The 13,633-nt window shown below is 49.0% G+C and overlaps 1 long non-coding RNA gene across 2 annotated transcripts; it reads left to right on the top strand.

Annotated features, from left to right (window-relative positions):
- Positions 1-505: 505 nt before the first annotated feature.
- LOC133278667 (uncharacterized) lies at positions 506-1,813 on the top strand. 2 transcript variants are annotated; one of them, XR_009746628.1, is made up of 3 exons: positions 506-902; positions 1,096-1,298; positions 1,657-1,813. It is a non-coding gene; the product is annotated as an uncharacterized LOC133278667 (long non-coding RNA). The 2 variants fall into 2 exon arrangements; XR_009746629.1 differs by having other exon boundaries at positions 506-1,298.
- Positions 1,814-13,633: the final 11,820 nt, after the last annotated feature.

A 13,633-nucleotide genomic window follows, 5' to 3' on the forward strand; every position in this document is an offset into this window, starting at 1 on the left:
GTTGCTGGCAAAAAGTTACTGTCCTTTCTCCATAGTCATCCAGCAGCACAATTCAAGTTTCCAGCTGCCTTTCCTGGGGCTCAGGCTCATACTGAGCGCAGGTAAAGTGTGCTCTGTGTCATTCCACTGACGGCCCAAAGCACAGCATGAGCTTGGCTGTTTCCTTTGGCACCAGGGACCCCAAAAGCAGAGAGACAATCTGCATAATCAAAATGGGTGAAGAGTTTATGGGATCCTCCATGTACCATTTCCAGTGGCCTTAAAGAGATCTAAGCTCAATTCTCCAACTGGACTAGGAGATGCCAGTTAGCCTGGAAATCCTGACCTGATCCCAAACCAGGAATCTCCAGGGAAGCTCCCTTTTCCCTTCAGCTTCCCAGGCCCACATCTGCACCACAAGCAGCCCGTTTAAGTCTGCAACCAACCTCTGGATGCTCTTTGCACTCTCACAACTTTGCCTATCCCTTAGCAATCCCCCCCCCCCACCCCCAGTCCTGTGTGCTTGACTGCACCCTACCACCCTCAAGGCTGCTAGCTTTAGGGTGGCAGGGACATTTTCTTTGCTCAGGTCAGCTCAAATAAGGGGTTAAGCCCAAGGCAGAGTGATGCCCCCCCAGCTGCCTCCCACTGCCTGGACCCTGAGGGATACCTCTGCTCTTTGTGCCAACCAGTGGGCAGCTGCCTCAGCCTCCCTTCTTGCAGGGATGGGGAGTAACTATGGTAACTGTCTCCGGCTGCATCCCAGCTCCATGTTTGCCTCTCCTCAATACCACTTGTGTTTGTCTTTGATGCTTCTTTTGCAGCTTACTCCTTTCTCCCAACAGAAGGCAGAAAGAGTGGTCTTGCAACAGCTTCCAGCCTCCCCTCAGACAGTGTTAACCACAGACGAGCTGTCTCTGCAGGTACAGCATTGCCTTGCACAACCTTCCCTGCTCGTCACCTGAGAGCCTCCATGGGTTCACAGCAGGGCTGGTTAATCACCAAAGCACAAAATGAGTGGCAGAAGCCTGGCAGGAGCCTGGAGGTGCCAGCAGGCATCAGCAAGCACCACCCAAGAGGCACGCTGCGAGGAATGGTGGGGTGGCATGCTTGCAGCTAGCCTGTGGACATACACACCAGCCTGGGTTGTTTCCGGAACGACCCTTAATCCCTGCATCCTCCCTCCCCCAGCTGCGGAAAAGGGCGGCTGAGCTCCCTCCTGCACCTTCAGTCACGTTCATCGGAGGCTCTGGGGCACGGCCACTGCTGCAGCGCCCGGCACCAGAATTTATGCTCCAATCTCAGCTGTGACTGTTCAGGTAAAAATCTTCAGTGGCATCTAAATGACTCAGACGTTGAAATCGGATTTGGGAGGCACTTCTGAGAATGGATCTTGGGCTCTTGACACTTCCGAAATGTTCCCCACAATAATTTAAGAATGTCTAAACTACCAATTAGTGCTTGATTAACACTAGTAAATAGGAGTCCTGTGTTCTGCTATCTCTCTTGCTGTTTCAGCTATTAATGACAACTACACCACAAGCTGCCAGGGGAAACATTTAATATGGGAAGCCACGATTTTTTTTCCTTTTGTGCTTTAAAAATAAGATGATGACATTTCTTGTTCCTTCTTTCTCTCGCTCTCTTTTTTTCTCTTTGCTTTGTCATGCCAAGCAGCACGTCTGACACCAGCTGAAAACATCTGGAATGGTTCTGATAGGAGCCAAGCCAGCTGCCTTTTCATATTTCTCTGGGACTGGGAGATATTTATCAGATGTGAGTCTCTCCTCTCGAATAATATGTTATCTGAATAAATAACTGGTGGTGGCTCAGACCAGGCTGAAGCATTTGCTTTCTGCCTCCTTTTGCAGGATGTGATTTACAATGTCTTTTCTTGCTTCACACTGATTCTTATTTTACTCTTCTTATTCAATCATTTCTTTTCTTCTCCTTTTGCTCCCCTCCCCTCCTTAGCATTCAATCACAGCTGACTGCGAAGGGGGTTGCTACCCAGCTCTTCACCTGCTTGCATTGTAAGCAGAGGAAACCTGGGAAGCAACAGTGGAAATATTTTCTCACCAGTCCCTTGCCAGTTCCCTCTGGAGGAGCAGGGCTTGTATGGGAGGCATGGCTTGAACTTGAGCCTGCCAGCATGGGGGGATGCAGGGCAAGAACTGGCTGTGCCTGGGCACACAGAGGTGACAGGGAGATGCAGTGTGGTTATCCATGGGCATTAGCGATGCCAGCACTGCAGTCCCTATGGGACTTGATTTCCCCTGCCCCTTACATCAAGGGTGCTGCTGCCCATGATAGGAACCCTCTTTGATGCCACAGGGGACACCAGACCCAGTGTCAAACCCCACAGGAGTCACTCTCTTGCCCGCTGCAGCAGAAGCGCAGCTGCCACCCCTCCCTGTGAGCAGAGCAGAGCTATTAGCAGGAGGCTGCGCTGCACAAGCACGTATCCGTCCCAAGGTGTTCCCACATGTCCCTGTGCCACCACCAGCACAGCTCCCTTCCCTCTCCCATCAGAGCTATTCGGTCACCTCCATGTGGATGTCCCCATCAGGCTCACATCACCCCTTTGTCCCACAGTGCAAGTCAGACACCTCCAGCTGCCAGAAGCAGAGGGCTGTGATGAATCCCTCCTCTTGAAGCATCCAGGGCTCTGCTAAACTACTGAGCCCCTGACTCCCAACGTGCTGTCCCTGGCTGGGTGCCGGCGAGGGGAGAGCACACCTTGGGATGCCAAGGGCATTGCTGGCAGCAGGAGTGGTTTCAGGCAAAGAGGAAAGTGATTTATGTGACAATGATGAAATGTGAAACCAGCTGCTTTTAAGGCCTTTCATCCATCATTCTTGAGAGCCTGTGACAGTGACAACAAGAGGGAGGGTGGGACAAAGGGAGAACTGAGGAAGAAGCATGGCAAAGGGAGCTGGCTCTGAAGGCTCGGCATAGATTAAAAATAAACAGCTTTCCCCACTTGCCTCTGCACCTTAGCATCCATTCCTGCCTGTGCAAATAATCCACCTGAGAGTGACCCTTCCACTGTCAGGGATCTGAATGGTCAGCTCCAGCAGGGAACTGGGTCTAACAGACTGTTCACCAAGGCACCACATAGGCTCAGATCCCCCAAAATTTCAACACAGGGGGTCTCTTCCACTGCAGACACCTTACCAGGCCTCAGCCCCACAGGGCAGACCCCCACCATGGCAAAATAAACCCCACTACAACATACACTGAGAAGCAGAGCTTTTAATAGTGTCAACTGGGAGCTCTGAGGGTCACGGCAGCTCACGTTGCTCCCCATCCCCAGCAGGACTTCCAGAAGGTATGGCTAGGTGCACTAGCAATGCCATTTTGGAAAAGGAGCTTGCTCCTGAGGATCAGAGCACCAAAGACATCCCAGCCACGCCATGAAGAGAAAACCACCATTGCAAGCACCATGCAGCAGGCATGGGCACTCGGGCAGCTGGTGATGCTCATGGGTCACTGGCCGAGATCCTGTTTGGTACCACTTAAAAGGTTTTGCTGGAAAAACTGGGTACTTGAGTGTGGAAGTGTTTTGCACCACCTGCCAGAGGACAGTGAAAAGCTAGGCAAAGGGGTAGCATTCTCCACCCTAAGCAAAGGGCTTTGGATGTAAAGCGCCAGCAGAGTTGTCATGCAATAGTTTGTTTGCATTAGTTTGGGCTCAGATGTTTGCAAACACAGCCTGATCTAAATGGAGATCTCTTTTTTCCAGACAGCATGTGATAAGTGTGTTAATTCTGCATTCAGCTCTGGGAGGCGAGAGGGGGCTGAGAGGAAGCACAGCTAAGAGAAGGGATTCTTCCTGCTCGCCTGGAAGCTGGTTCAGCGAGTGCCCGGATCCCTGTGAGCATGGGGGGCATTCACAAGTGATTCATCACCACTTTGCCCTCCCCAGGGCTTTCCCTGCCGACACCACTGAGCTCCTCATGGTCGCTAATGAATTCAGCCCCAGGGACACGGGTGACCCTCCCCGCGCTCCGCTCGCGGGAGATGGAGCCGAGACACAGATGGAGGAAATTGCTTTCCCAAGGACACGCGATCCATCTGCAGCAGAGCATGCAAAATGGCACTGCTCTGGCTCATCTGCCCGTGTCTGTTGAGCAGGGCCCGTCTTCACCCTGCCAGGGGCTCGAGCTAGCTGTGTCCATGCCATCTGCATGCAGGCTTCAAGTGAAAGGCTCCTCAGGACTCCCAGTGAAGGTATCCAGGGAGTTTGAGCTGTCGTTCAGAGTTAAGCTCTGAGCTACCACGACAGCACAGACATATCAGATGCTTTCACCTGCACTTGAAATATGCCGCTGTGAGTGAGCCTTCAAATTCATAGCATCCCAAAGCTCCATATCGTCATAGCCACCTAGCACTTCAAGATTAGAAACAAATGCTCAGCATCCATGCTGTCCGCTCTCAAGGCAGCTGAGCCCGGCTACGTGGAGTATCCTGTGGGTCTCCATGAACACCACGGGATGTTAGGACCTCCAGCCAGAGGAGGCACATGCTATAATCCATCCTAAACAACACATGTTTCCACAAGGCTTTTACAACCCTTGCTGTTCTTGGTTTTTGCAGTGCCACTTCCCATGCCAGGCAGCAAGGGCCATGGCAAGCACTGCCACCTAGAAACTTCAGAAGCAAAATGAGAAAGGCTCTTGATGAGGACAAGGCTGGAATGAGGCAGACAGCCCAGTGACACCTTGTTTTGTCTCAGAAGACCTTCACCAGGGAAGCAGGGGTGTTCTGGGGAGCTGATTAGTGGCAAGGACACAGCGCTGCTGCAGCAATTGAAACTCAGCGTGGCAGGAGCTGTAGTACATTTCAGGGGTGGTCCTGAGCAGGAGAAGGAGCCAATTTTCAGGGTCACTGTTTCTCACTGAAAGATCTATTTTTGGGTTAACAAAGCCAAGCCATGGATCACTGCAAAAATCAGCGAATTATTGCAGCTGAGGGGAATGAAACCGAGAAGTTCAAAGGCTTTGTTTCAGCATTTGCTGAATTAGCTGCTGCAGGTTTTCTTGTTGAAACAACCATTTATTTGTACAGATTTCTAACAGCCCATTAGACCTCTTTTATTAGATCCCTAAGAAGAACGTTTGCTTTCCAACGGAGTCATTTACTCAACACAAGAAAATTTTTCTGGTTTTCATTTCAGCGGGAAGCTGAAAACTAATGAATTTCACGACCCCCAGTTGTGGATTTGTTGTGGTTTGGGGTTGGTGGGGTTTTAAGACTGTTGTTCCTGTAGCAAACCAGAGCAGTGCTTATTTGCACAGCTATAGTCAAATGTCGTTTTCCTCATAAATCTCTGCTGACCAGGTAAGTGCAAGGAAGTGCACAGCTGCCTGGGAAGGCAAAGTGGCACACTCTCCTAAGAAACATAGAAACCCAGGCTGCTCCTTGTCTAGCTAATTGAGAGAAGATGGTCAGTAGGTCCTTTGCTAGTTGTTTTGCAATGGGGTGAGTTTTACAGTGAGGAAGATGCTATTCCCTGCATAAGTACATCCCTATGGGTTGTTCCCACAGGATCCCAGGGTCCTGTCCCTGCGCAGCCACGGCAGAGCAGGGAAGGCATATACAGAACTTGCTCTTAATCCCTTTCCTCACCAGTCATTTTCAACACAGAGATTTCCTGCAACAGAGGCAGTTTCTTCATGCTTAGCAACTACCCACGGGCTTTCCTCTTTGGGACTTAATGGAAAGTTTATCATAACATTCTGCATCAAAGAGTAAGGCTGAATAATTACATCTTTTGGGAAGAGATGCCTTTTTTTGCTTCTTTAAAGCCCAGCTCCTACCAGCTTTATCTGATGCTGCTCGCTCTTGAATTGGAAGACAGAGAGAACAAGCTAAAGTCTAGTGACAGAGTCATTCTTCCAGAGATTTGGGGAACTCTGCAACCAATCAGGCCAAGCTCCTTCTGAGACACCTGGCTGGGGTGAGGGAGGTCTCACCTGCAAGGGAGCAAAGTGGAGCCTGCATCTGAGAGACCAAAATCTAGGCAGGGGAAGTCTGGGTCACCGTGAAGGAAGAAACATCTTCCTTGACCGTCTGTGTTTTGTGTAAGGATGGCAGGAGGCAAAAGGTGCAGCTTGAAGGTCAGGCTCTGTCTGGAGATCAAGAGAGGGACTCTTACGAGAAGAGCTGCCTATTAAATGTTGCCTCCAATAAGCAGCAGTCAAGACAGCTATAAGAATTCAGGGAAGCCACTGAGTCCAGCCTCCCATGAATAACTCCGTGATGGAGACCTCCACAGACTCTCCAGGAACCTGTTACAGTGCTTGACCTCTCTCATGGGGATGACCTTTTTTCCTTTACTTGTGATCAGAATTTCCCTTGCAGCAATTTAAACCCCTTGTCCTTTGCTGTGTGTCTCTGAGAACAATTTGGCTCCATCTTATTTCCAGTGGCTCTTTTGTTTGCTGGAGATAGCAAACAGCTCCCTCCTTCTCTAGACAATTTTCACATGCCAGGCGCTCTAGCCACCAACCAGCTCATTCCGATTGGCTCATTCCAGTTTGTTGGTATCTGTTCCCAGGGATTCCCAAACTGGATACAGTACTCCAGATGTGATCTCGCAAGTGTCAAACAGAGGCGACTGCTGACTGAAGACAGCGCATTTCCCTGGGTTTGCAAATCCTATCTTTGCTCTTACATGAGGTTTTCACCATGATAATTGCAGGTATCAATGCAGACTCTGCCTGCCAGCTTTGCCTGCCCATCTTCTGAGCCTGGCATCAGGCAGCATTGATGCAGCAGCCATGTAGCTGGGTTATCAAGGTGTGACACTGAAATTCCTAAGCCCTGCTGAAGAGACCAGGGCAGAGCAGCTGCAGCTCAATGCCCTGCAAGCAGTGGAGAGCTGGCTTACCTGTAAACAAGAGGAGAGAACTGGAAGTCTATGCTCACATCCATCGAAAGGCTTTCACAGATGCCTCTGCTCTCTGGATGTGCCTTGGGATAAAGATTTTATCCTGCCTTACATGGGATCTCTCACCCACTCAGTGCTGGAGATCAGAACATAATGCAAGAGTGGAGTTTCTGACAGAGAAAGTGGGTGTTTTAATGAATCACTTGAGATGCAGAGCCATGAATGTCCAGACATTCTTGGAGATGTTTTAATAAATAACAATGAAGATAACATTTTAAACATTGTGAGCAGGAAATGCATTATTGAACATGCATAACATAGTACAAACTTGGAGCCCTTTCAAAGCTTTCAAAGAAGGGCCAGGCAAAATTCAAATGAATGGAAACAGAGAGGCACATTTGTGCTTTAAAGGCTGTCTGTGGCTTCCAGAAAAGGAGCACGGTAACATTGACCTGCATCAGCTTTATGTATTGGTGCACCTACCTGCTCTCCCCACTCCTCTGCAGCAACATACTTGGCCATCAGGCAGACAGAGAAGCAGGAGACAGGTACACACATTGGTTTTGTGTGCCTGCAAGCTGTGCATCAGCCCAGCCCACTCCTTGGGTAGAAAGACTGGTGTCAAGGCTAAGGAGGAGCACAAATGCTCATTGGGAGCTGCCTCTGGGTCCAGTCTCTTTATGGACCCGAATAAACTCTGGCAACTTAACATCCTCTGGCAAGGAATTCCTCAGCGTCAAAGTCACACAGATCTTTGCTGCATTGGGTCTACTCAGAGAAAAACAGATATTTTCACATTCCTTCTGAATCTGTAGGATCTCTGGGCCTCTGCTGGATGATAAAGGCCACAGGGGGATCATTTCTGAGACATTTTCAAAGGGAAGGAAGGGTTGATACCAAGAATTCAGGTAGATAAGAAGGTTACTAATTACATGCCTACATCTGCAGGGCATGCTAACTTTGAAGAATGTCACTTTGATTGCAGGGACTCCTAGGACAGGCAGGGATCCTGTGGATGGTGTTCAAAACAGCCACAGCCAGAGAGCTCTGCTGCCCCTACAACCAGTGCAGGATTAGAAGGAGCATTCAAGGTTTGCAAAAAGGGGCAAGGGGGCTGTATTACTATGCAACAGTGATGCCAAATCAGAGCATGATCCTCGGCTTAAGACCTCAGTTTTAATGTCCTAAGATCAGCGCAAAGTGCAGAGCGAGATACTTAGAATTTTGCAGTAACACAAAGAAGGGGAATTCCTAAAAATGGTCAACGCCTCTCACTTTTGTTTTGTTTTGTTTTAATGACTATAAAACATGACCTCAGTTAGATCAACACCAGCCCAAAGCTAAAACCCCGATGAAACTGAGCCAGGCACACGATCTCTGTAGGTTTTCTTGTCAGTACCTGCTACTCATAGTAGTCACCTTTCCTTCCAGCCTTCTATTTTAATCATATCATGCAGCTCCCTCCCTAGAGCATGTGGAAGAGAGGGGGGACTGTGTTGCCTACAAGAAGGAGGAGCAATGGATGCTGAAGTATGGAGGTAAGGTACAAGCCAAGTGAGCTCAAGCACTGTCTGTTAGCAGGGCCAGGGGAAGGAGGTGAGGTGGGAAGCCTGTACACTGCTGGGCAGGTCCACAGCAGCTGTGTTAGACACCCTCAGTGCAGGAATCAGCATTTACCTTGATGGGTAAACACCTCTAATGCTACAGCTTTGCATCAGCACAGCTCTGATCTGACTCATGTCTCCTAGGGATGGATCTCTGAGAACGGGTTTAAGATTTTAGATGGGCGAGATTGTAGGATTAGTTTCTAAAAGTCACTGTCCTATTTAATAATGGCAGGGGTGCTGGGGGTGGTAACCCAAGGCAGCAGGTGAGCATTAGGCTTCTCCAGAAAAGGCACAGTGTGGACAAGGTATAGTAGCCAGTAGGGGCTGAAACTAGATGGGCTTCCAATCACTTCTTTTCCCAGTGGGCAATAAAGCCAGACTTCCAAAAGACAGAGGCACAAGGTGAAATACTGTGAATATCTCATTCTGCTGAGCTGGATTTCTAGCAGGTAACAGCTGAGAGGCCTCCACACTGACTTTAATCCAAACAAACCACCCCAGACCCTTGGATCCTAACTACCAGGGTCTTATAGCTAAACACACTGCTGTGGACACATCAGGTGGGAAACAACTCAACCCCCTGCAGATTTCAGGTGCTGAAATGCCACAAGAAGCTGTTTCAAAGCAACGTGTTTGATTCACTCATGATACTGGTTCTTTTGAAGTAATTTCTCCTTTGCTGGAAGGTTCAGAGCTGCCTGTTTTCAAATGCCATTGTGTACTCAAACCAGCCTCAGAATCCTCTGGTTTCTCTTCAGAGCTGCTTGGTCACACCGAGCCCTCCCCTGAGAGGTTAGCAGATTCCCACAGATGTTGCCCTGGTTATTTGAAGCCTGACCCTGCCATAGCCTTGCTTTACACTGAATAGCTGAGGAAGATTTTATTTGAACGTGGTTTCTACTGCTGACGGCCCCGCTGTCTGGGTTGACAGAGAATATTCCTCAAGTACCTACTGAAGCAGCAATCTCCGACATGCTCCCAAGACCTCATCTTTGCCAATTCTTTTTAGATGGGGCTTGATTTTCCTCTCACTTACACCTGCTTCACAGCAGGGTAACTCCACTAAAAAGACTCCTCATTTACACCTGCAGCAGGAAGAGAAGAATCGAGGCTATCCCCTGCAGGAAGAACACACATAAAATAAGGGCTGCACAATATGCTATGAAAAACCGACAATCCCCTGACTGCTTCCACTATGGCAGCACAGAAACTCCTCTCTCCAATGTTGTTTTTAATAAAAACCTTACGGGAAAGAAACTGCCTTCCTGAGCCATCCTGCACAGACTCAGGAGAACCATTGGGTTGGATTGTGACAGTATAAACTGGTTTATTGCCAGAACAAGCAACAGATGCCAGCAGTGTGACACGGAGCAAGGATTTGGCAGTTTGTTCAAACACTCTGACAGCAGAAGGCATTTTAGACTCTGACAGATAAGAAATTGGCCAGCAAAATGCATTGATGGAGTATGTGGGCTGTGGAGTCTGCCCTGCCACCTCCTGAAATAATGCAGGACTGAGTCCAGTGGGAATGTGCAGCTTTTGCAGGGTAGCAGGACTGCTGGATCCCATACAGCAAATAACTTAGTTTCTGCAAGAAGCCATTGTTTAGAGAGATGGCATCTGCTCTATGTTTGTCTGGAGGTTTTCAAAGCTGGAAAATGGTTCATAGCCATATTTCACAGGTATAGAGCACTTTCTGAGCCTTTTCTTGTGTAGGCAGGTGATGCCTTGATACTGCGATGATTGCCCCTACAGAAACATTATTCAGAGAGGGAGATGCTGCCATCAAACAGCATAACAGGGCATTTCTCTGTTAGAGAAAGATGGATGGATTAGTGTAACTGTAGAAGATGGGAGGTTAGAGTGAAAAACAAGTAGGTAAGTAGGTAGGCAGATAGATAGATAGATAGATAGATAGATAGATAGATAGATAGATAGATAGATAGATAGATGTGTTTCAATATCTATCTTCCTCTTATTTATCATGCTGGCTGGCAAGCATCACCTTGGTCGGATCTGTCCTCTACGCAGGGCCAGGAGATGAAGTGCAACTGGTTCATTGGTTCTTTCTGGCTTGAACACATTAACCTTTTGGGTTCATAGTTCAGAGTTCAGATTCTCCTTGAGAAACTGAGTCCTTTCTGCTTGGTTTGGCCTGTATCTCCTGCAATGAGATGAGCCTCCATAGGTTACAGGATCTCATAGGAGGTACAAGGGTTAGGGTACATCTAGCTGGATCACTAGAGAAGAACAAGGACAGCAGATTCTTAAACTACAGCTCAAAGGAGCAATGAGGCTGTGTGGGAAAGTGCAGTGTCCTACTGAACAGAATTGTACAGCATGTCCAGATGTTTGTCCTTTGACACAAAATGCCATAGTAGTTCAAAAGCTTCTCTGCTCCCCTCAAACCTCCTCAGTTTCTACATTTCGCCTCCAGCTGGGGGATGTAAGCAAGTGCTGAAATGTCAGAAGTCCTTGCAGGTAGTGGAGCCAGGTTTTGCTCAGTGCCACTGCTGGCAGAGGCTCTGCAGCCCTGTAGCACATCTGGCCATTTACAAGAGAAACCAGCCTCTTCCTGTGGCTGGGAACAGCATCTGAAGCAAGACCACTCTGAATCCAAGCCTGCAGCCCTCCCTTTGGTACCAGACCACCACTTTCCAGCTCTCTCTGCTCTTCCTAGAAAAACCTTCCAGCAGCTCTCTGCAGCTAAACTACTCACAAGATCCCTTCCCCTTTCACACCAGCTGCAGACAGCTCCTGCTCATAGCAGGGACTATTTTCCCCCAGCACTGCAAGATGTAGAGCAGGAGCACCCAGGATAGCCCTGCCCAGCATGTGCAGCCACGGCCCCATCACTACCTGTGGCCTCCATGGCACACATGAGGAACTTCCATCCTCTGTGCAAGCATCCCCGTCCCATTCTCAGGCTTTGCTGAAGGTGGGTGGCATAGCCTGACACAACAGCAATGACAGCCAATTACCGGCTTAAAAACTGCCCCAGGTGAGTGGGCTGCCCAGCTCCTGTCAGAATGATCTCAGGTTAGGCTGGGAATTGTCAGCTGGCTGACTGAGCCCACAGCTCGTCTCCACCGCCTGGGAAGGATGTGCCAGCACTCCCCACGCTGCGCTCCTCTCCAGGGTTGTTCCCATCCCCCGTGTTTGGGAGGAGGTTTTGGAGGGGCTCAAAGGAGAAATGCATGATGCTGAGCCAGCTGTGCTGGGAATAGCAATTGGACAGGGAGAGAAACCTCCCCTCTACCTGCAGCCAAGGTCAGCCAGTGCTGGGAGAGTGTTGAGGAGCCTGGAAGCAGAAGAGCCAAGGGCCAGCAAGAGGGAGATGCAGCTGGAAGGTGGTATAGGCAGAAATGGCACAGCATGCTGTAGCCATGGGCAAGCAGAGGGAAAGGATGGAGAGCAGCAGGGGCAAGACTGTGGCAGCCACACAGCCAGAGCCCCCCAGCAGCCAGACCCGAGGAGCAGGGGACAGGGATGCATTGGCACAAAGCCCAGCACAAGCACTAAAATGCAGGCGGCAGAAGTGGCATTGAACACTGCACGAAACAGAGCACAGGAAGTGCTTCACCAGCACGGGAAACCGCAGACATGGGCAGATGACCCTTGTGGAGCAGGGTTCGGGTCACCAAAGAAATTTGGGATGGAGATGCTATGGGGTAGAGCCATGAGCTGTTAATCCTGTTAATCCTTGGGTCTTAGAGTGCAGCAGCAGCCATGGAGGGAGCCTGTGCATGGACAGGGCAGCCCTGGTAGTGTCACTCACCTCTGTCCGGTGCCAGCACACCCTCCACCCTGCGTGTCCCCTGCCCCAGCAGCAGCAACATGTCACATTTGCTGTGCAGGGGTTTCCATTTCAGACACTGCAATTCAACTTTTCTCTCCAGATAAAGTTATTAAGGCAAATTTGATCAAAATGACACATGGATTACAATGTGTGTTTCAGACTTTAATTCTGTTTACTGTTCTGGGGGAATGGGCAATTATTACAAAAGCTGGGACAGAGTGTTTTTAATAACATTTCTTGTTAAGATTTAATTACAGGAAATTGTGTTTTCTTAATCACTGAAAACTCCACTGCCTGGGAATTTTTTTTGATATAATTTTGTTTGCAGTTTATTAAATCCTTAGGTTATTCCTTTTCTGAGGCTTTGTTTTAGTCAATTGCTAAGTGCTTCTTAACATGTGTAGGAGCAGACTGCTCTGAAGCACAAAGAAACTGAAGGGAGCATTCTCTGGGAGGCAGGGCCAGCCTCTGACGAAGCAGATTTCTGAGCAGGATTTTGAAGGGCTAAAGTATTCTTTAAAAATAAACAAATAAATAAATAAATATCTATCACTTTTCCCCCCAAACTTGCCAATATTCTGCAGCCTGACTGATGCTGGTACCTGCCAGGTGCCCATGCCTGCCAGGTCTGCTCCCCACTTCCTTCACTCCCCAGTGCACCCATCTTATATAAGGGCGATCTGGGGGGGGCTACCCAAAATAAGGGCCAACTTCTTCAACCCAGTCCTGCTTCAAGCTCTGCCTGCAGAGCAAGGACCTCCTGAGCAGCTTGTGCCTTGACTCTGGCCTGGCATTTTGTGAGAACAGATGTATCTGCTAAAATCTCCCTCTGTTTCCTGTAGGGTGACATCCAAGTCCACATAACTTGTAAATCCTAAAAGCGATGGGAAATCCACAGACTTCAAGCTGAAGGTAGCCTAAGCCTGCCCTTAGACTTTCCAGGATCTAGACTGGACTGTGCAGATTTCAGTGCATTTGCAAAGGCAAAGATATCTGCTGTCTCTTCTGGTATCTGAACTAGCTGGGAGAGCATCAAGTGATTATAGGAAGTAGCTGGTCCAAAACAATCAAGAAATGGTGGCTCTTCATGCAATGCTTTGTTAAGCTGTGGGACTTCTTACTGCAGGTTTTGGGATGGTAAACATCAATATGGATTCAAAAGGTGGAGGACCAAAGTCAAGGAAGACAAACCTATTGAAAGCTTAACCAAGCAGCTCTTGGTTAGACTTCTGCTCAGAGGGTCCCTGAGCTGCTGGGAGCTGGAAGAGTATTTCGGAGAAGCTGCACTGCACACTTGTCCTCTTCTCACACTCTCCCCAAGCATGCACCATCAGCAGCTGAGATGCTGAGCTG

This window comes from Pezoporus flaviventris, unplaced genomic scaffold (genome assembly GCF_033815535.1).
Source record: "Pezoporus flaviventris isolate CSIRO_AGI_PZ_B2104156 unplaced genomic scaffold, CSIRO_AGI_Pfla_v1 ptg000066l, whole genome shotgun sequence".
Taxonomy (NCBI): Eukaryota; Metazoa; Chordata; class Aves; order Psittaciformes; family Psittacidae; genus Pezoporus; species Pezoporus flaviventris.